Source organism: Alligator mississippiensis, chromosome 10 (genome assembly GCF_030867095.1).
Source record: "Alligator mississippiensis isolate rAllMis1 chromosome 10, rAllMis1, whole genome shotgun sequence".
Classification (NCBI taxonomy): Eukaryota; Metazoa; Chordata; order Crocodylia; family Alligatoridae; genus Alligator; species Alligator mississippiensis.
In genome coordinates, this window is record NC_081833.1 from 41,292,789 (window position 1) to 41,315,946 (window position 23,158).

General features: G+C 47.1%; 1 protein-coding gene across 2 annotated transcripts in view; it reads right to left on the reverse strand.

The window, feature by feature from the left end:
- Nucleotides 1-8,609: 8,609 nt before the first annotated feature.
- CFDP1 (craniofacial development protein 1) overlaps nucleotides 8,610-23,158 on the reverse strand; it is a 255,468-nt gene continuing 240,919 nt past the window's right edge. The window contains exons 9-10 of one of the 2 annotated variants that reach the window (XR_009455228.1): nucleotides 21,495-21,568; nucleotides 8,610-10,206 (exon numbers count right to left, since the gene is read on the reverse strand). The gene's annotated coding sequence lies outside the window, so the exon portion shown is untranslated. Of the gene's footprint in view, nucleotides 20,403-21,494; nucleotides 21,569-23,158 lie in introns of both variants that reach the window. The other variant, XR_009455227.1, reaches the window with a different exon arrangement.

Here is a 23,158-nt window from a genome sequence, read left to right on the forward strand (position 1 = left end):
TGTATGTTTCCGGGCAGAGCACTGGTGGGTGGCATCCACCAGCTCCATGCCTGGTGCCTTTGAGGACCAGTGGGTGTGGCCTGGGGGGCTCTGCTCAGTGTCCCCCTCAGGCACACTTATTTTCATGTTTTGACCCTTTGACCCACACGACACTCCTATCATGTTTGTTGCCTTTGTTGTCCCAAGAATTCTGTTGTATCACTTACCCATTGGCTAAATGGGCAGCCCTGCAGCAGTCTGGCAGTGGGGGCTGTTGCCTGGCTGTAACCTGCTGCGCACCTGCCAGACCCAGATGGGGACTGCACAACCAGTAGAGGTATCTGTCCCTCTGGGCCAGCTGCCAGTGGGCTGTGATTGCAGGGTTGGTCTTTGTGCGGCACTACTGCCACGTGTGCCCCTGCCTGGCCATCTGGGCAGCTATCGCCCAGATGTTCCCAGTGTGGTGGCCTGCTTTGAACTGTCAAAGCATGTCCTCCTCGCCCCAATTGTCCAGGAGGTCAGCCACAGTGAGCTGGGTCCAAGGTGCCAGCTCTGAGCAGGCAGGGTCCTACCACTGGCCTCCCTAGCAGGAATTCTGGTGTTCCCTATCTGAAAACTGAAAAATCCCTGATAAAAAAAAAATCCCAAAGACATTCTGTAAAATACCTGCAAATCCATGTTCCTCCACAATTAAAACAAAAGACCATTAGAGAGACAGAGAGACAGTGATCAGCTGGGCAATGTTTTATTGATATATCTACAGTGTTAAAGCAATTTGGAAGACAACCAGTATCTCTATCATAATAACACAGTGAATTCTAATGACATTTAATGAATAAATGAATATATGTTTTGCTGCCCCCCTCATGGGTTACAGCCCCCCCCCCAGGGGCTACCCCCCTTGTAGGGCCCGCATGCCCCACCCCCGATTTCAGGGAAGTGATCAAGGGTTCTCAGAGGACAGGCAGGGGATGGGGGGCTGGGCAGGGCAGGTATTGGGGGGTTCAGGGGGCAGATGGGGGGTGGGGCTGGGCAGAGAAGGGATTGGGAGGGCTCAGGGGCCTAGGGCAGGGTGGAGCTGGGCAGGGAAGGGATCGGGGGGCTCAGGGTAGGTGGAGGATGGGGCCAAGCAGGGAAGGGATTGGGGAGTTTAGGGGGCAGGTGGGGGGGTGGGGCCAGGCAGGGCAGGGATTGGGGGTCTCAGGGGCAGGCAGGGGGTGGGGCCAGGTGAGGCAGGGATCAGAGGGGCTAGGGGAGTGGGCGGAGCCAGTAAGGGTCCCCTTCAATGGTCCCCTCCCCCCTTCTCCAGCCCCCCAACCCCCTACTTACCAGCAGTGGAACCTGGGTCTAGCTCTCTGCTGCTGACATGCTGCCTGCCCTGCATGGGCGGGCAGCATGCTTCAGCACCAGGACAAGAGCTAACCATAGAGATGCTCTAGCAGCCAGAGCATCTCTGTGGAGGACCCAGCCTCCGGTTGCCTCAGGTCACAATCTGGGATCATGCCCTGCACCTCTTTTTTTTTTCTGTGGGGTTTTTTGACCCGTGGATATCCAGGGTCTAATTTGGCCCTGTGCTGCAAATTTGCAGCATAAAGAACATTTTCTCATTCCTGCACGTGCCTCTTGCAGTGTCTCAAAGGGGTTTGAGATGCTGCACGTGACACTCGTCTGGATGCGCCCATGGAGTCCAAAGACAGAGGCTGGGTGAGCAGGATCGGAATAGGTGGGTTGGAGGTGGGAATAGGATCATGCTGGGCTTGGAGTTCTGGGTATGGGACAAGCTCTGCAATGAATGCTGGGATTGTAGAGGTGAAAAGTGGGGGGTTCTGGGAATAGGGACACAATAAAATGGGAAAATTATCAGAATATGAATACAGAATATGGGGAACAAGGGATTCTGGGAAATGTGGGCACAGAAAGAGGAATTATGGGAACATGGGTGTGGCAAGTGGAGAATTGGGAGAAACTAGTTTGGTGCACACAGGATTGTGGGAATTTGTGAGCTTGGTTAGTAGGGAATTCTGGGAATGTGGGCAAGAATCCTGATAAAGTAAAAATAGCTCCATTTTATCCCCACTGCTTTGTCTACTCAATGAATATGCTCAGATGAAACTACAGAATGCATTTAAAGCAGGGCTGGTCACAGTTTTCCCATCAAAACTATTTTTTTTTTACAGAAAACTGGGTTTTTTATTAAATAACCCAATTTTATTAAATATTTATTACTATAAAAAGTGCTTGCTTTTCTCAGATACCTGATTTTTTTATTATAAAAATGAATGCCTCAGATACAAAATATTTCAATCAGAAATGCTGTTATGGTGCCTCATGGGAGATGTACTTTGACAGGCATCACTATTCTCTGCCATGTATCAGACTCCCTGGCTGGACTACATTTACCATGATATATGATGACCAGGCATTCCCATGATGCACTGCACTCCCTCTCCAAGGTTGCAAGGAAACTATAATATTTCACAGAATCATAGAAGAGTAGGGCTGGAAGGAACCTCCATAGGTCTTGGAGTCCAGCCCCCTGCCTGGGACATGATCATCCCTACCCAAACTATCCTATATAAATGTAAAATTACACAGTAAACTCTTGACACAAGACATAACACCCTAACCTACCACAGGTAAAGCAGGGGGACAACAAATGTCCAACCTAAATCTTCTCTCCATCAATTTGTATCCACTGATCCTAGTTACTCCAGTGGGTGCCCTAGTAAATAGAGCATCTCCTAATCCCTGCTGCCCTCCCCTGATGAATTTATAGGCAGCCACAAGATCACCTCTCTTGCGAAGGCTGAAGAGATCTAGGTCCCTCAGTCTCTCTTCGTAGGGCCTTGCCTGCAGGCCCCTGACCATATGAGTGGCCCTCCTCTGTACACTCTTAAGATTCTCCGCATCCCTCGTGAAGTGCGGCACCCAAAACTGGACACAGTACTCCAACTGCAGCTTGACCAGTGCTGCATAGAAGAGAAGCATCACCTCCCTGGACCTGTTCATCTTGCATCTGCTAATGCATGATAAAGTGTGGTTAGCCTTGTTGATCGCTTTGTCACATTGACCACTCATGTTCATCTTGGAGTCAACTATGACTCCAAGATCCCTTTCCGCTTCTGTGCTGCTGAGAAGGTCATCCCCCAGCCTGTAAGTTTGTTGGTGGTTCTTTTTGCCCAGGTGCAGCACTTTGCACTTGTCTTTGTTGAACAGCATTATCCTATTTTGTTTTGCCCATTTTTTCCAACCTGTCCAGATCCACCTGGATCCATTCCCTAGCCTCTGGTGTGTTAATTTTGCCTCATAATTTGGTATCATCTGTGAATGTGGACAGGGTGCTCTCCACGCTGTCATCCAATTCACTGATGACACTGAATAGCACCAGTCCAAGGACTGAGCCTTGTGGAACTCCACTGCCCACATCTTTCCAGGTCAATATCGACCCATCCATCACCACCTCTCTGGGTGCAACCCCTAAGCCAATTTGCCACCCAGCTGATCATGTAATCATCCACGTCACAGCCTGTCAGTTTATTTATAAGAACAGAATGAGATACCATATCAAAGGCCTTCTTAAAGTCTAGGTAGATGACATCTACCTCAGCTCCTGCATCTAAGCATTTTGTGACCTGGTCATAAAAAGAAACAAGGTTAGTTAGGCAGGATCTACCTTCAATGAACCTGTGCTGATTTTCTTTCAGCATTATTTCCCCTGCTGGGCTCCCACAAATGTGATCCTTAATGATTTTTTCCAGAGTTTTCCCGAGGATAGAGGTGAGACTAACTTGCCTATAGTTTCCCGGTTCCTCCATCCTCCCCTTCTTGAAAATAGGGACCACATTGGCCCTTTTCCAGTCCTCTGGCACCTGACTGGAGCACCATGAGTCCTAGAACAGCCGTGCCAGCTGCTCTGCTATGACACTGGCCAGTTCCTTCAGCACCTTTGGATGAAGTTCATCTGGGCCTGCTGATTTGAACACATCCAGCCCCTCCAAGCACCCCTTCACTAAGTCTGAGCTAACCGTTGGTGGTCTGGTGTCCCTCCTGCATCTATCTATGATCCAATTAGGAGATTTGTCTTGGTCTGTGTCTATGAATAGATGCAAAGAACTCATTAAAGAGCTCAGCTTTGTCCCCTCTCTCTGTCACCAATTGCCCTAGTTTGTCCTGTAGGGGTTCTATGCTACCCTGCACCTTCTTTTTGCTCCCTATATACCTGAAGAAGGATTTTTGTTGTCCTTAATTTTTGTCACCAGCCTAAATTCTAATCCTGCTTTGGCCTTCTTAACTGATTCCCTGCAAGTGCGAGCCAGGGAGGTATACTCCTCCTTGGTAGCTACCCCGTTTCCACAGCCTGTATACCTCTGTCTTTGCCCTTTAGGCTTTCCTGGACTTCCCTGTTCAGCCAAGAGGGCTTCTTGGCCCCTTTGCTCCCTTTTATGCACAATGGGATTCTTTCCTCCTGTGCCTGTATGAACGACCACCCTTGAGGAACGACCACCCTTCCTGGACCCCCATTTCATTAATTCTCTTGAGCTTTAACACCTCACTAACTAATCTCCTGAGCACACTGAAGTTAGCCTTTCTGAAGTCTAGCACTTCAGCCCTGCTGGTTAGTTTACCCACCCTTTGCTGGATAGTGAATTCAATCAATCGATGGTCACTATCCCCTAAGTTACCTTGTACCTGCAGATTCCTCACTAGGTCATTCCCTGTAGCTAACACCAAGTCCAGCAAGGCCCCCAGTGGGATCATATACCTTCTGCATTAGGTGGAGGTCCTGTATGCAGGCTAAGAACCTACTTGAGTAGTTAGATTTGGGTGACTGGTCCTCCTAGCAGATGTCAGGATAGTTTAGGTCACCCATGACAACCATATCTCTTGACTGTCTCAGAGCTGTCTGGAGAATTCCAGGTCTAGCTCATCCTCCTGGTGTGGCAGTCTTTAGTAGAACCCCACTACCAAGTCCCTTTCTCCCCGACCCCCTTGTATCCTGACCCACACTACCTCGGTTTGGCCCTCCTCTAATCCCGTCTTGATTATAGAGGATGTATAATGCTCCTTGACATAAAGAGCAACATCCCCACCCCCTTTTTCCCCATGCTGTCCCATCTGTACATCCTGTACCCCTCAATGCCTACTGCTCAATCATGAGTAGGGTCCCACCAGGTTTCAGTTAGTGCAACCAAGTCAAAGTTGTTGCTTGCAAGCAGGAGTGCAAGTTTCTCCTGCTTGTTTCCCATGCTCGTAGCATTAGTGTAGAGTAATGTCTGTTCTCTACTATGGGTATTTCCCTGCTTCTGGGCTTTTTTGGTTGCCATGTGGGGCCGAGAAGGAATTTTTTCCCCCTCCTTCAGATATGTCAGGGTTTGTTTGGTTTCTTGGGTTTTTTTGGGGGCGAGGGGGGTTTGCCTTCCTCAGAAGCACTGGGTGTTGGCTGCAGTCAAGGCTGGGGATTTTGACCAGGGTATGCAAGTGTTCCAGCTGGGACTTAAACCTAGAGGTTCCTGGGTCTTGCCCCTCTGCTCAAATTCAGACCAATCACCATATTAGGGTCAGGAAGGAATTTTAGTGCATGGCCAAGTTGGAACAGACTATGGGGGTTTTGCCTTCCTCTGTAGTGGGGCATAACCCTCTAGTTTCAATTTCTTGAACATATTTTAACAACCTTCATAGCAGAAGGACATTGCCTGCAGTGGCGATGCGTAGGGTGTACACAGGTGTGCATGTATACCCCCTGAGAGCACCAGTGCACCCCCTGACCGGTCACACTCGCAGCTCAGGCAGCTTGCAGGGGAGCAGGCAGGAGCTTCCCCCCTGGAAGCGCTGGCTGAGGAGTGCAGCCACTTCTGGAAGTGACCGCAGTGATCAGCTGCCTCGCAATCAGGTGTGTGGGGATCCCCCCCCCCCAACTCCATCAGTGAGATTGGCCGCGGGGGACCACCCCCGGTCAGCTGTGGGGGCATGTACCCCTCCTGACTAAGGTCGCACCAGTCTCCCATGTTAAAATTAACTTCTTCACAGTAAGGGTTGCCAGAATCTGGAATGAGCTTCCAAGGGACGTGGTGCTGTCCCCTACCCTGGGGTCTTCAAAAGGAGACTAGACAAGCAACAAGCTGGGGTTGTCTGGCCCCAGCGCTCTTCCCTCTCCAGGGCAGGGGGTCAGACTCGATGATCTGCTGGGGTCCCTTCTGACCCTAACATCTACTGCTAAATCACTCCTGACCAAAGCCTATCCAATCTCGTAAATGCCTTCAATGATAGATATTCCACAGCTTCCCTAGGCAGTCTATTCCACTGCCTCACTGTTCTAACAATGAAGATGTTTTTCCTATTATCCAACCTAAATCTACTTTGCTTCATCTTTATGACAGAGGCAGCCTGACAATGGAATTAGGTTCAGAGAGGGGCCCAAGAGCTTGAGGGACTGAAACTACAACTCATATAAAGCACCACAGTAACAGTCTTAAAGTACAATATTTCAACATTCGAATTTCTGATGAGAAATTCAGCTTCTGCTTGTTAAACACCTGCAAAGCCCTGTAACTGAAAACTTCCCCTGGGGGAAAGTTCATAGATTCTTATTTCTAGTACAATATTGCCTAGAGCCACAGATGAGATCAAGGCTCCATTGTGGTGGGCACTGCACATACACAGCAACAGGCAACCCCTGTCATAAATAGCTCCTAATCTAAAAAAAAAGAAAAAAAAGAAGGAAAAAGAAAGGAGTATTCTCCCCATTTCACTGAGGAAGAACCAAGTCACAGAGGGGCCAAGTGACATGCCAAAGGTCACACAGGGGATCTATAACTAAGCCAGAGAGATTTAGAGATTGCAAAGAAAGGACAGTAGATCATCCACCCTGGACTGTTTCTCACAGCACATAGCATGTCATCCAGTTAGTCCCTTATAAAGCCCAGTAACTTGTGCCAAGCTAACACTTATCTTGCAGAAAGGCAGCCAGTCATGGTTTGAAGACATTAGACCCTGTCTCCTTGGTAGGTTGTTCTGAGGCTCAGTCATCCTCAATGTTAAAAACATGTGCTTCATGTCTAACTTGAATTTGTCAAGATTTTACATGTTAGGCCTTTCTCCTCTATATTAAAGAGTCCTTCCTTATCTGGCCCTTTCTCTTCAGGAAGGCATTCATAGTCAAATCACTTCTTGATCTTCCTTTTGAAGAGTGAAACAGACTGAGCTTTTTAATTGTATTGCAGGAGGGTATTCAATGACTAAATGCCCTGCCCATTGTCCAATGCCACAAGGCTGTCCTTCCCCAGGGCAACCCACCTGGTCTCCTGAGAGATGGTTCCCCTCAGCGAGAAAGGCCATTTGTTAGTATAGCAGGGTATACGTTCTGGTTGTCCCCATCCAAGTGTTGATGAAGCCTGGCAAATAGCAAGTGGCCTGTTGCTCTGTGCCCTGTCCTGGTGCTATGGGTTCATGGACCCAGCAGACTCTAGTATTGCCTTACCCCCTCTAGCTGGAATGCAAATTGCATACTACAGGGTCCTTCCACCTGTATTGAGAGTAGCTTTCCCCATCATGTGTCCTGTTTTAATGCTGGCAAGGGATATATTACCCTTTCCATTCTCAGGTCTCACAATCAGGCACTTGGGGCTTACAAAGCCTGAGAAATTGGCAGAAATGGCACTCCATTGTTACAGTTCTACCCTGCAAGCCTCTCATGTACCCATCATACCCCACTGCAGTGCATTTACGTTAAGGCTTCACACTTATTGGTGTAATAAAACACAGCAGGGATCAGGCCAGATGTTTTCTTGGGCGGGAAAAAGAATGACACTTTGAGCAGGGCTTCTTCCTGTTCATTCCTGAAGGGAGAATGACAGATAATCCCTCCAGCTGAAGTTTCCTACTAGAACAGATGGAAATTGTGTTAAATCACTGCCACAGTGATGGAGTGGCTCAGCTGGCTCAGCAAGAAAAGATCAGCCTGATTCAAAGCCTTTGGGAGGCAATGGGACACTTCCATTCACAGTGTTGGGCTTTGGATCAGGTTCACAGTCAGCAAGGTTTTTCCTCCTGATTTGGGAGAACACTACTTACAACCAGAGGCACAAAAATGGTCTGATAGATAGATCTAGAATCCAGCTAGGGTCACATCCAGGTGTGTAACAAGTGGTTGCCAAATTCAATCCTCCAGTAGATGTTTTCACAGGGTTTCCTGAATTCCCTAGACCAGGGGTAGGCAACGATTTTTGGCCAGAGTGCCTAAAAAAATCACAATGTCTACCTTGGAAGGTGCTGGAGTGCCAACATGCTGGAGCCCAGAGCAGCTGTTTGCAGCCTCCCAGCTGCAGCCGGCCCACAGAGCCCAGTCTGCTTGCAGCAGCACTTGTAGCCTCCCAGCTTCCTGCTAGGAGCAGCCTGGTCTCTGTGGCTGGCAGCAGCTGCTTAGAGCCCGGGCTGGCGGTGGTGTGCTGAGCAAAAGGCCTGGGTGGCTTTGTGTGCCATGCTCGGATGTGTGCCGGGAGTTGCTGATCTCTGCTTTAGACAATCTGAGTGTCATTTGAGCAGGGTGTTAAAAAAAAAAACCACTAGCCCCTAGAAGCCCTAGTCAACTGCAGGGCACCATGGTCTTCAGTGCTGTACAGAGAACACATATCCAGAAAGATGTAATTCTTGTTTCAGCAAGCTTATAATATGCAAGACAAGTGATTCAAAGGGCAACAGAAAAGGGAAGTCACCCAAGCTCACAGAGACAGACCCCAAGTCCCCCAGGTTCTACCACAGGGATGTCCACTGCTCCATCTCCCAGGTGACTCCCCACATGTGCTCTCATGTTTGCCTTGCTTTAAAATTCATCCCTTCAGTATTTTAATAATGGTTGGGTTTTGCAGAAGTCCTTGAGTTTTTTTAATCCTGTTTTAAGTGAATGTTTTCCAAAGGATATTGCATTCAAATGTCTCACCTCCCCTGGAGCTCCACTTTCCTTCAGGTCATTCTAACCAAATGAAATCCTGTGCCCTATAAACAATAAAGTTTGGAGCTAGCTTCTCCACTAGTGTAAATCACTGCAGCTCAATGGAGCTGTTTCATATGTGCTGAGCATTTGGGCTCTCTGAGAATCAGCTCTGGCTGTGGACAGGAAGCTGTCCCTAAATGTCATTTTGCTGGACATCAATATTTGAAATCTATTTCAAATCTAAAACCTACATTTTTAAGTTTAAAAAACTGGCCAATCGGAAGTTTCCATTTATTGTGGGGATATTCCAATAAATGCATCTAGATTATACAGTTGAATCTCACCTGTAAAGGCCTTGAGGCAGAGACCATCATTTATTACATTTCTACAACAGCTAGCACAATATATGAATGAACCCTCTGATTGAATGACACTTCCACAACGGAAGTGTTAAAGGAAGAGCATAATACTGAAATGGGGCTGTAATGTGTAAGAAATGGCAGGTTACTTTTTTCTCGGCTGCTTTTCTCAAATCCAAGCAAGTTAAATACTGGAAACTATGTTAATGAGACATTAGGGTTAAGATGCAACACACACAAAATTCAGGATGTTCACAGCTGGGGATCATACAGCAACTGTGAATTAAGCAACTTTGAGCACATATAGGAAGGCTTTAGAATTAGCTCCATTCAGTCATAGTAAACATTGCCCTGTGTGAGAAGGTCAAGTTCCCATTAACGCAGCCACCATAATTGTGAATTCCCTCATTCTTGTGCATGTAAAATCACAACAGTCCTGCTAATCACCTTGCATTAAAGCAGCAATTTGCAGGCATTAAACATAATCCACCAGGCAACTGCCAGAGAACAGGAATGCATGTTTTCTGTCAGGGACAAAATGTAAAGAAATCTGCCTCTGCAGCTCTTGTGTTACTCTCTTCTGTTTCATTTCCAACCAACTGAAGCTATGCTGGTAGCTCATCAAGCTTGTCTTTTATCAGCTTCTGGTGGAAGCAGATACAGTTGAAAGTTTCAGGAATTGTTGCTTAGGATGCAGGTTACCCTGGTGACTGTTGCTATAGAAAACACTGCAAGGCAAAATTTACAGTCGTATTCATGTGTCCATCAGTGTCTTCTAGAAAAGTCTGTTGTGTCTTGCACAGGCAGTATCCCTGGTTCATCCTGGCATGACGTGTGTGACTGTTCATGGAAAAGCAACAGGAAGAGATAAGCCACTCCTTTTTCCTGTTAGCTGTCTCTCCACTCCACCTTCTTCTGGGCCGTGGCAAAGGCAGACTGCTACAGTGCATTAAGATAGCATAAATTCTAAAAGATACTACCACCATCCTGACTGCCTAGAAAAAGCTATTAAATCTTACAATCAAGGGGGTCTCCATGGAAAGAGTTGGAGGTCCACCCACCTATACATGGCTCTCACACAGTACCAGCCACTGTAATGCCCAGAGGTCAAATACAGATTAGCATTAATATTTTGTGTCAAGTAGATCCTGCTTTTCCCAACTCAAGGTTTGGCTGCTCACATTTGGTTCTACATTCCATATTATTACATTTCCTCAAAATATCACTGTACCAACTGTTCCTTTGTTTGATGTCTCAAGAGATGGGCCAATGCTGAACAGTTCATGGGAACAAAACATCTTGTGTATTCATGAAGTCCCTGGCAGGCGCGGTCATGGCCCACTGCCCACTGAGGATACATGAATCTCTCAGACAAGCAGATCCTAAATCACTCAGGACTGTAAATCCTGAGTGAATCCTGAAAGCAAACAGGACCCAGATTTATGGGAAAAAATTCTTCTTTCACATGCACTGGTGTAAATCAGGAATAGCTCTATGGAAGCCAATGGAATGGCACTAGCATAAAACTTGTAGAAGAAAACGGAGAATTAGGTCCAGGAGCTTGCCGCACTCAGGGTGCAGAGCAGGTGATATAGGAGTATCATGCTCCAGGCTGTCTCTTCAGTGGGATTTTGATTATGCTTTGGAAGGGGATTTCTCCTGACCACAGGACAGAGGCCAACCACAAGGTGACAAAGCCATGGATGGCCTTTGCAAAGTTCACAGTAGACAGGAACAATTACAGACTCTTTGACAGTTACAAAGGGCACAGATGGGACTCTCCAAGGAGCGTAAGGGATGTTTAACGGAATGTAGGGGTCTAACTCCTTTTGGCTGCTTGGAAAATCCCAGCCAATGTTTAATTCCATTTTGGGAAGTGACCATCTAAGAATGGCTGACTCTGTGCAAATGTCCTCTTGGACAGCAACTCCTGTCTTGAGAAATCAAAATAAATGGTTTTTACACCTGGCAGCCTTTTTAATCCTTTAAGGCCAGCTCAGAGCAGGGGTGGGGGTGGAATTCCCTGGTCCTGTAGCTATTTCACTGACAGTAGAAGGAATGGACTCTATTCCCATGGGCCTCAGAGCCAGCCCAGGCATGGGGAGGAAGCCCAGTTATACTCCTTTGGCATCCAGGGCAAAAATGATCCCTAAATTGCCCCTGTGTGAACTGACTGCTGATGAATGGGGCTAGAGAGAGGACATTGAGCAGGACAGAATTGTTCCTGGTGACTGTAGGTAAGAAAGAAGCCCCAGAGAGCAACTGTCTGGTCCTAGGGGCAACTAGGGGAAAAATAAATTATTTTTGTACATAAGCGCCTAAGTGATTTAGGCACCTTAGCCCCAGTGACTTACAATGCAGCTGTGGCTCCTTCACCTCACTGGCAGATTTGAAAATGTGCCAAGCCATTTCAGGAGAGGTCCCTGCAGAGCTTCATGTGAAGATTTCTCAGTGCTTGGTGTTACTCTATCAAATTTAGGGGGCAGGGTCTTCTCTTTCCACCCCAGACCACCCCTTTCCTGCAGGCCCACTATCTCCCACACAGTGACAGGATTCCCTCTGCAGCATCCAGTGTCAGATCTGTGCTTCCATAAAGCTGCCTCTTCAGAGACTGCTAATCACTCCTGTGCTTTTTCTCAGCCTTGTCTCCCAATGAGAGCTGCCAGCTTACTAAAAGAGCAATTGTTTTCAAGGCCATCTGACTATCAGCACTTGTGTCATCCAGTGAAATGAAATGTCCATGATCTTTTATACAGTGTTGCCAACCCTGAATATTAAAAAATCATGAGTCAGGATAGCAGGAACTAGCTTAAAAAAATAAAAAGTCAGGATAGCGGGTTGGCTGAAAACCACAAGAGTTTAAAAATGTGAAACGTGGTGTTCTTTGTAATCATTTCCTGGTGTCTTCGGCTGTTAAAAGTCACCATGAAGCATAGAAAGCTACTATACTTTTAAAATAAAATTCAAGGCTCTCATGTAATCCCTTGACTCCAGGAGCTGGAGGTTAAAGAAAAACCTCAAACATTGTGAGTCCTGTGGTAAAATCTTGAGAACTGGCAATACTGTTAGCATCTGATTAGTATTACATGAAAAACTGCAGAAGCTGAGCACAGACCCACTAGGCCAAACCAATCCTGGACATCATGCAACTGAGCCCAGTGAAAGCACTGAGCGGGGAGTTAGAAGATCTGGATGCCAGTCCCTACTCTTGATTCATTGTGTGGCCTCTCCTTTCCTCCATTTACCCATCTGTAAACTGCAGATCATGTTCTCTGCCAGTGTCACAGACAGCATTAGACCCAGTCTGTTAATGTCTGTAAATCACTTTGGATTTTAAATAGAAAACTCCAGTGCGATTGTGAATTTCCACAGGGGCTTGAAATCTCAGCAGCTCAGTATATGTGCCTGCCTCTAAGCACCTTGCGAGCCCATCAATGACAAACCAATGAAAGAGCCTGGTGAAGACATCATTAATTGGCAGAGCTGGCTGCTCAGAGGCATGCCTCTTAAACACTGCAGGCAGCCGCTGATGTTCTGTGAGGATGACGTATCACAAGATCAAAATAACCTTGCCTGAGAGCGCCAGCTGCCTGCAAGCCACAAGGCTGAGTATAGACTTGTTGCATTGGTCTAGCTGTACCTTTCTGAACAATGGGAAGGAGCATGCATGTGCCTGCATGTGTCTTTGCATCACAAACACCACAAGGATTTTTTGGGGCAGATGGTGTGTATAAAAGTACAGGAGCATATCAGCTGATATTAAAATAATAACTGCTTTTTGGGCAAGTGGTAAAAACTGTGTGTATGTGGAGCTGGGGGTGGGGGAGGGGAGAAGAGACAGTACAGCATAAATAAAATTGATACTATGTGTACAGGGGCGTGGGCAAGTTTGAGAGTTTTCACATGCATACAATAGGAAGTTTCTGGGAAGTGGGAACGCGCACACACACACACACACACACACGTGTGTGTGTGTGTGTGTGTGTACAAATGCACGTGCACATCCGTAGGTCAGGCAAATCTACAGGGCTTTGGCGAAGGTCCCAGATATCCTGACAAAATAGCCTGTCACCCCAGATTTAAGGAGCCTGTTCTAATCTTTAACTATGTGCATGATCAGGAGTTTTGAACAAAGTGTCTCACCTAGGACTCTAAACCAGGCTTTACACTGAACCTGCTATGCAGCAATAGAAGTTGTAATTTGAAGATGCTCCCTAACTAAAGAGACTGAGGAAGTTGATAACTGTGGGATGGTCCCTCCATTAAACAGCTGGTTAGCTATAGACAGACAAAGGGTCTGCAGAGGTTGCTTACTGCTCCACAAATGAAATTTATTGTTAGTTCTTCTTATTTGTTGTATGACTGTGTTTATTGAACCCAATGAACACTACACACTGCATGCTGGGATTGGATTTTGGGAATATCTTTGTGCTGTCAGAATACCCCTGTGATCTTCATGTTGTACTGCCCATTTGATCGGCACAGCCCATAGGTTGAGAATCTGCACTCTCATTGTCTTCATTTAAGGGACCCCTCCCTGCCATGACCTTAAATAACAGAAGTGATTGGGAAAGGGAGACCTTTGAAACTTTGGAGGGAGGGCAGAACAAAATTCCCCTGTAGCCATGCAATTATGCTAGCAGCACAGTGGCAGGCAGAAGTTACCACTACCCCTGTGTGTCACAGCTGTCCTAGGCACCTAGGTGCAGTGTTACACCTCTGCTTTTGAAGAAACTGTTTTCTTACAGGGTTGAAACAAAGGCCTCAGAGGCCCTGGAGCCTTGGATGGAGTTAGTGCAGCTTGCACTGTCAATCAGCAGATTGCTGGTGGTATTCCTCTGCAGATCATGCTGGGTGAACAGCCTGATGCCCTGGAAATGGAAAGCCCTTGCAGAGTAGACATGTTTGGAGGGAGATAAGGGCTAACTGGCTTCTGGGAAGAGAGAGCAGGCCAAGTTCTGTGTGAACAGCACTAAGGAGCTTATGAGTCTCACAGCTTCCTTCTGAACTTGGACAAGGTTAATTGACAGTTAATTCTTTTGTAGCCTACTCAGGACACCAGCCAAAGGGCTGAGGGAAGAGAGTTGAAATGGATTAGGCTGTACCAGGAGGTTGCAGACAGCTGCTCTGTCTGCTTAGTCATGTGACTGCTCTGCCACCAGCCCAGCTGCCAGGCCATGCTCAGCATTAGTACTGCAGCACTCGGCATGTCAGACCCTGTCTCCCAAAAGGCTAGGGCACAGCTGCACACAGGAGCATGAGTCTGCTTGGGATGCAGCTGCAGGTGCACACATGCACTAAGATCCTTACCCTGCCCTCACTGCCATGGCTGGCTGGCATCTGTTGTGTGTTGTTAGCTCAGGGCCCAGCAAGCCACTGGCAGACTGGCTCCCCATTAGTTTGTGTACTTCAGGTGAGCATCTTACCCATTCGCTTTAAAAAAAAAAAATCAAGTCCACAGAGTTCTTCCAAACTGGGGGAGAGGAGCTGAGTTGCAGCCTGAATGCAACTCCCACAGGCCCCTTCACCTGCAGAAGGTGGAGGGGCCTGCGGGAGTTTTCCTGCAGGCCCACAGGCTTTTCTCTTAGCTGGCTTTTCTCTTAGCTGTTTTCCCGCAGGCCCAAAGGCTTTTCTCTTAGCTGTTACTATGTACTGGATTAGCAGAACCTCTCACCTACTTGTATGAAAACAAATCTGGTTAAATCCAAAGGAGGCTACTCCATCTTACAACATTTTAAGGTCTGACTCAAGGAGGGGGAACAGGTGATGATAACTGTAGTAAAAACTCATGGACCAGGTGGCCATTGCACCAGGTCCTATCTAAATGCAGAATAAAGAACCAAACTCAACCACTGAGGTTATGCAGAGAGAAGAGGACCACTAGTGCCTCAAAGAATCCATTCACAGCAGGGCCAGAGAAGTCAGGGTTGAAGTAGTGAAATTAAACTTTATTTAATTAAACTGAGTGGTGGGAACCCTCCCCTCCCCCCAAGTATTGAGTATAACTCCCTGCCAATGGGACCAGCTTCTCATTTCAGTATCAACAGAGAGCCCCTTGCAAAAAACAAAACAAAAAACAAACAAACAAAAAAAACCACCTCTGAAGTTTCATTAGGATGGTATCACCCCTCCAACCATACAAACAACTTAGGGATTATTATTTAGCCTTTTTTAGCACTATATAGGGTGGGTGCCCAACTGTTCAATTCAGTCTGCAGGCAAGGAGGGTGGGCCCTGCCCTTATTTTTTCAAACAGGAACTCAGTGCCAGAACAGGAGGCTTCAGGACTGGCAAAGTCTGTGGAACTTTAGCGAGAGAAAGAAGACATGGTCACTGCTCCAAGAAACATATAGACTGGTTTCCCAGATGAGTGAGTTAATTGTGGAGCTGGATGTGCACTGACTGCCAGGTTGGTCCGGGCTTTTCCAGGCACTGTGCTATTATCAGAGTGATTCAAGCCTGCCAGGGACAAGCTGCTGTTGAAGCACATGACTGTCAGGGACAGCAGCCATCCAGGAAACCTACCATTAACTCCTGCCTGCACTGTGCTCACCAGGGCAGTCTGAGACAATCTCATTGCAGTGATGATGTTGCTCCCTGCTTGGCTGCAGGGTCCACACATATTGATTACCGGGTTCAATAAACACAAGCATACAACGGATGAGAAGAATGAACAACAAACTTTAATTGTGCAGCAGTAGGCAACTTCTACACACTTGTTTCTCTATAACAAGCTGTTTCATAACTGAGGGACCAACTCCCAATTCCCAATTTCCTTAGTCTTTTATCAGGGAGCATCTCTAAATTATAGGACACGTATACACATGCCAGACGGCTGCTCCAATGTATGCTAATTAGGATGTGTCGTATCAGACTTGATTAATCGAGTCTACTGGAGCATGCTAACTAGCATGCTCCAGCAGCCTCTGCATTATGTCTATTCAGAGTCCCTGCACTTCAATATAGTGGCAGGGGCACTTTAACCAAAGCTCAATGAATGAGCTTTAATTAAAGTGCCTCTATCACCATTCTGAAGCACAGGATGCTGAATGCACTTGATGCCATAGGCACTTTAATTAAAGTGGCTCTCAGAGCTGCTGTAATTAAAGTGCCCCCTTCCCCACTCCGGCACATGGGTAAATATGCCCATAATGTCTATCACTACACCCCACACTAGGTCTGATTTTACTTGTCTGGATTTTTTCCTGAGTGGTTACAGCAGACAACAGACAGGACTTCTGCATTCTATGACGTGGCAAGCCTTTGTGAAGCACAGGGACAGCTGTTGGGGCCTGGGGATACAAGGGTTATTGCCCTGAGAGTCACAGCATCCAGAGACTGAGATAACGATGCACAAACAGGAAGATGAATTCCAGCAAAGAGTTTGGCATGTGTTTCCTTCAGAGTGGGAGCTACTCCAGAACACTACCTCCTCCTACCACAGCTGTTCACCAGATATAAGCTGGAGGAGGAGGACACATAGCAGGACAGGTTCCTCCCCAGGGCTGCTCTGCTGATTGGCACCATCACTCCGTCACTAATGGAGATAAGACTGTACTCGCACTTGTCCAGCGGAAGTAGGAGCAGCTCTCCAACATCTCCCCCATTCAAGAGGAAAATCAAGGCCTGGGAGAGGAATGTATATGTTTCCCTTCACTTTGGTTTACTCTCACCAATTTGCCAGTGATGCAACCAATGGACAAGGTTTGGAGTCCTGGGGCAGATTGGCAATTGAGAAGCCCCACCCGGATTAGCTGCTTTCAGCTCAGATTTGATGTAGCTCCATCCTGGTAGCTGAAGAGTTGGCCACGCTCCTAGAGAGCAGCAAGGCAACATACCAAGTCAGACGTAACTTATTTGTGTCACCAGAGAAGAGCAACCTCTTCTCATCCCGCTTTGCCTGACAGATGTCAGAGCCATGCTGCAAACCCACAAGCCCTTGCAGCCAGGGTCATCCTTAGTTTGACTTTCACTGCTGGGGGGGGAAGGGGATGAGGGGGAGTAGGTCTCAGGGTCAGTCCTTACTGCTGAACCTTGTTGGGTACTGTTACATGCACAACAAAACCTACACTGAGGATTCTCTGCAAGCGTCTTCAGTAGCCACACTCAGAAGCCCTTGAGCTGGTTCAATTTGATATTGAGCTTATCCACATATAACAACAATTCACTGCATCAGCTCTCCTGGATCAGTACAGGCCCTGAGGGTAGATGGGGTTACACCAGTATAAAAGTGCTTAGTATGGTACAGCATGGAAAAGGAATCACTGTGTCTATATAAGGTCTGACTATCCCCACTGGGAATGATCCCCAGCATTTGCTACTTTAACAAGCATTGTTGCAACCCCTCAGGAGCAAGTACTAAGGAGGAGGAATCCAAAACACAACTACATGTTGCAGTGCTAGAAAAGGTCACAGACACCAATGCTTTCGCTACAGTAACCATCACATGGCAGCTGATGTGGACCAACAGTAACTGGACAGAATGCACCTGCCACTGCTCAGTGAGGTCTGACTGCAAACCCTTCCCCCACAGAGGTGTCAGCCCTTGAGCCATCACCCTGTCTCTTGGGATGGAGTCAGATGGTTCGCCTACTTGTCAGACCAGGCTCTGGGGCTGTTTGTCACCTAGGATTTATCTCAGCTGTTTTGACGTCAGTCCATTTGTCAGTTCTGAACCTCTCTTACCCCAGGATAATGACAGTGGTTAATACAGTGACCAAATATCCTCCTTCAAATGTAGCATCATATGGATGGACAAAACCTGTCTTCAAACCAGGAAAAGACTGCGTGCACATTTGGTTTTCCCTAAGAGTTACTATTCCCGGTCTCTGGGAAGGCCTGCTTACTTAGTCATGTGACTGCTCTGCCACCAGCCCAGCTGCCAGACCATGCTCAGCATTAGTACCGCAGCACTTGGCATGTCAGACCCTGTCTCCCAAAAGGCTAGGGCACAGCTGCACACAGGAGCATGAGTCTGTTTGGGATGCAGTTGCAGGTGCACTCATGCACTGAGATCCTTACCCTGCCCTCGCTGCTGTGGCTGGCTGGCATCTGTTGTGTGTTGTTAGCTCAGGGCCCAGCAAGCCACTGGCAGGCTGGCTTCCCATTGGTTTGTGTACTTCAGGCGAGCATCTTACCTCAGAGCCTCTCTCTTTCTGTGTCAGCCGATATCCCTAGACAGGTGCTGACAGGCAGCTCCAGACAGATGAACAGCCACTGCCATCCTGGCTACCAAGGATAAGCAGCTGTTGCAGAACACCCAAGAGAAGGCACTCAGCCACCAGGAAGACTTTAGAACCAAGCCCCTGGAGATGGTCACCATTTACTTCTAAGCCAAAACCCCCCCACCCCCTTTCAGCCTGCACCACAGCTCCAACCAGGCTCTCACACATGGCAGGAAGGTGGCCAGTGCCCTGGAAACATTGAGAAAAGCACAGATGGCATCAGCAACACACTGTGAGCTCAGTGACCTACACACCTATGACTTGCAGGTGGACCTGGTCAACTTCAAGCTGCTGTCTCAGGGCTTCTGGGTGGACCTGGCTATGCTCCTGATCAGCGAGGCACCTCAAAAGTACACTGTGCCTTCAGCAAGGTCCTGCCCACCATCTTGGCTGTCTGGCTAAGAAGTGGAGATGAATTTCCTGTCTGTCCCCAAGCCAAGGCTGGTACTGCTGCTAACACTGTGCACTGCTGTGCTTTGACCCAGTAAAGACCTTGATCCAGCAAAATAAAAGATGACTCTCTCTTCTCCCACAAGAAGTGCCATTTTAGCAAAATAAGGTTCACAATTTCTTAGAACCTAGACACCGGATTCTTAAAGCTAACAGCTTGCCCTGTGGTTTTTCAAGTGTGTACTGGGCATCCTTATTTAGATCTGCTGTGTCACTTTCTTGTTTGCTCTTTCACAGCCTTTATTGAGTTTGATGGATATGATACTGTCATATAGGAAATACAAATAATACCATATACCGCAGCTTCCTGTTGCCAAGAAGGTAGTGTGCAGTGCTCATAAAATGGTTCTATTCAAGTGAGTATTTATCACAGTATTATATAGCACTTCTGTGTCTGTCAGCCTGACTGCCTTCCACTCCCACTGGAATCAAAAGGAGTGTTTGGTACTGAGTACCTTACAGCTGCTGTGGCTGTATATCTTGAGGGACACAACTGCTGGATACCAGCTATTTCTGCTTTTCCCTCACTACTAGGGCTGCAGTGCAAAGGGAAGCTTTCTGGTAGAGCCCAACAATCCTTTATTTCCAGGAGGAACAGACAAAACAGCACTTGGCAAACTGTCCTCTGACCATCAGTGCCGCTATACCACTAGGCTGACATATGGTTTTGTTATCATGCAAACAGCCAATGTATCTTAGATCCAGAAATGAAAAACACCCATCTCCAGAAATCCCCACAGACTTCAACATCAGCTGTCAGCTCCAAAACAAAGGAACTGGTCAGTTAAAGTGCTGTCCAAGCACAGCACAGATGCAAAAATACATAGCTGCCCTGTCACATCCTGCTAGTGTCAGCAAAGAGCAGCCATCTCTGGCTTTAGTATGTAGGCCATGAATATTTCTGAACTGAGATTAGAATTAAAGGTGCTAATGCAGCCAGGATGAGTGCTGGCAGAGTCGACATCACTGACTGGCTGTAAGGTTATGTGGCATTGGTTTAGAGACAGCAGGCGGGTTTCCATTATAGGTATTGCCACCAGCCCTGGCACTTTTCTGTGGGGCACGAATGGGCCACAGATACCAATCTTCTCTCAGGGAGGGGTGCCTCTGCAGGATAGGCCTGGAAAGTTTGTCCAGGCTTTACCTTCTCTGTGGCTGTCCCAGCCCAGAGCTTCCAGTTGGTTGGTTTCACTAGCAATACATTCAGTTTTAAGTTCTGGTCCCCTGCAGGGGGGGCTGAAGAGCCCAGATCTGGCTCCCTTTGCCCCTTGGAGACACTATGGAAGCACTGCGGCTCCAAGCCCCTGGATGCCAGTAGCAGGGACTCTGCTGTCCCTGGTTCTGAGCCAGAGACTCTCTTTCTTTTCTGTTCTCACTCTTGTGATTTGCTTGCCCCTGTAGAGGTTTGATAGATCTTGGCCTTTTTGATAGGCTCATGGAGCTGTTGTGCTTCCAAAGCACCTGCAAAACAAAGTCAACAAGAAACAAGACACAACTTGCATGCAGAATACGCTTGAGCTTGTGAGAAGAGGACTCTAATAATCCCTGCAACACTAATGAGTGATCATTTGCATTGCTGCTAATTATTTGCAAGGTGCTGGTAATGTATTATACAGCTGTGGTGCTTAAGAAAGGCTTGGAGCCAGACTGTAAGGGGCCTGCTGCAGTATTCACATTGACCCTGACATCCAATGGGTGCTGCATTGGTGACACTCATTTTGGTCTCTGCTCAGATTCAAAATTATGGTGTGCAGGGGTATCAAGCAGAGATTGAGTAGCCGGAAAGCTGAGCTCTAATTCCAACTTGGCCACTGACTCCTTCTATAGCCTAAGCCAAGTTGCTTCATCTCTCTGAGCCTCAGTTTCTCCAGTGACTGCCCACCTGCCAGGAATGTTGGGAGATTAGATTGCTTCAGCCTGAACATAAATGCTGATATTTGCCAAGCCAAAGGTTTCCAAACCCCTTCAGCAGCTTTGGAACCTCCAGTAAAACCCTCTACTATTAGCACTGCTAGCTGAAGTCCCTTCCCATTATTTTGTCTATTCCCTGCCAGGGATCCTGTATTGGTCCCTTGCCTCTCAGATGTGTGTGGGGCAGTTAGTAATAATAATGTCTAGCTCTGCCATGTAGTTTAACATCAGTAGGGCTTTATAATGGGGGCCAGTATCATCTTCACTGTTTAGTTTTGGAAACTGAAGCCTTAAATCTTAGGCCAGTCCTCTATCCATTAGACCACCCTGCTTTCCTTGGCATACTAGCTCGTGTCAATATTCATGGAATGCCTCTTCAAGCCAGCTCTCTCCATCAGCTGCAGTGTGTGTGTGATGGCCTGAGATCCTGGTAACTGCCTTTATACAGCCCAGAGCTAGGTCAGTCTTTCCCTAGTCTTCTACAAAGTCAACATCACCAACCCAAGGCACTGAAAAGTCAAACAGCAGTCCTCTAAATCATGAGATTTCAAAGGTAGAGTCCTTTTAATTTGCTTTCTGACCAATAAGAAATCATGTTCTAGAGAGTTTCACCTGTAGCTACAAGGGCTGGTGGGAACTTACCTTCATTAACACCTGTATCATCTGACTCCAGGGATTGGGGTAAGATCATTAGAAGTATGACCTGTGCGAATGTCCTGTAGAGTGGAATGGATGAAGCAACATTAGGATACAATGAATAAGGCTTTGGAGTGGTAACTGGAACCCTACAAGACTGAATAGGGAATTATTGTTTTTCATAGGGCATTTTGTACCAACCAAAGCAATTTTATTGTTGGGGTAATCCCTCCATTCATTTAGCATTTCCTACTGAACTGTAAAGGAGGAAAGAATTTCAAACTCTATTGCAAGCCATTGGTATAGAGTGAAGTGAAATCATTTGGCTGAAAATAATTTGGGTGAATAAACATAGATTTGGTGAGAACCAGACTTCCCCCAGGTGACAGATTTTGTGTAAAAAAACAAAAAACAAAAAAACCCCCACAAAACAAAAACAAACAACCAAAAAACCAAACAAAGCAAAGCATTATGAAAAGGTTAAGAGATTTGATTGTTACAATATAAAAGGACTTTTCCTAGCATCATTTTTTAAGTTTTATTTGACACTTGCTCAGACTTAGAATTTTATTCAGCCTGAAATGAAGGATTTTGACTTTCCATTTGCCAGCAATTTCAAAATGGTTTTGCTTTGGACAGACCCCAAATTCATTATTGTTTAGTTTTTTGGGTTTTTTTGGAACTGCCAGTGATCCATAAAATCAATTATTTGCATGGGCGTTCACTGAAAATCTTCTGAGATCTGCCTGGGCAGTGATTGTATGGTATTGGCTGCTGCCTCTTATTTCCAGCTGAGAAAGAGATAACCAGAGCAAGTGGGGATAAAACGAACAACAGAAACATAGCTGGCAACGGGCTTTTTCCAAGAAGAGCAAAATACCACAGGCAAGACAGAGAGAGCTGAGCTCCTAATATTGCTCTGTCATGTAAAGAATTGCTGTGGCAGCCTCAGGCTTGTCATAAAAGCACATACAGGTAGAAAGTCTCTTCTAATTGGCAACCTACTATAGGATATTTCCACAAGTGCACTTACAGTTGTCTCGGCCAGGCTGAGCCGACTCGAGGTGATTTAGAAACTGCTCGTTCGTCAGGGCGGGCTGGTGAATGGAGAGGCTGACAAGGCGTAATGATTGCAAAAAACTTTACTTACGTCGCGGGTGGCTGCAACGGAAACGGTTTGGTCGTCTGGACAACAATGTGAGTTGCTCCAGCAGGCGAGGCCAATGCCAGTAAATCCGTCCGTAACTCAAGCCGGCGGGAAAAGGGTATGTCTGGGACTGCATTCGGCGACGGGAAGAAGGATCGATAGGTGATCAGTCTATCGATCAGCTAGCCGCAAGTCAGATCTCTAAGAGGCACTCTGCAGCATGCTCAAAGCTCTTCGACTTGGGCGGAAGTCGCGCTAGTTTTTAAACGGCCAGCAAGCCAATTACCGGCCGCCACGTGTGAACAATTTAGCACTAGCCAATTGCGGGGCACGAATTTGCATCTGAATGGCGGGAACTCTTTGCACCGTGCATTTCTGTGCTGCAAAGAGAAAATGCACCCTGCAAAGAGTTCCCGCCATTCAGATGCAAATTCGTGCCCCGCAATTGGCTAGTGCTAAATTATTCACACGTGGCGGCCGGTAATTGGCTTGCTGGCTGTTTAAAAACTAGCACGACTTCCAA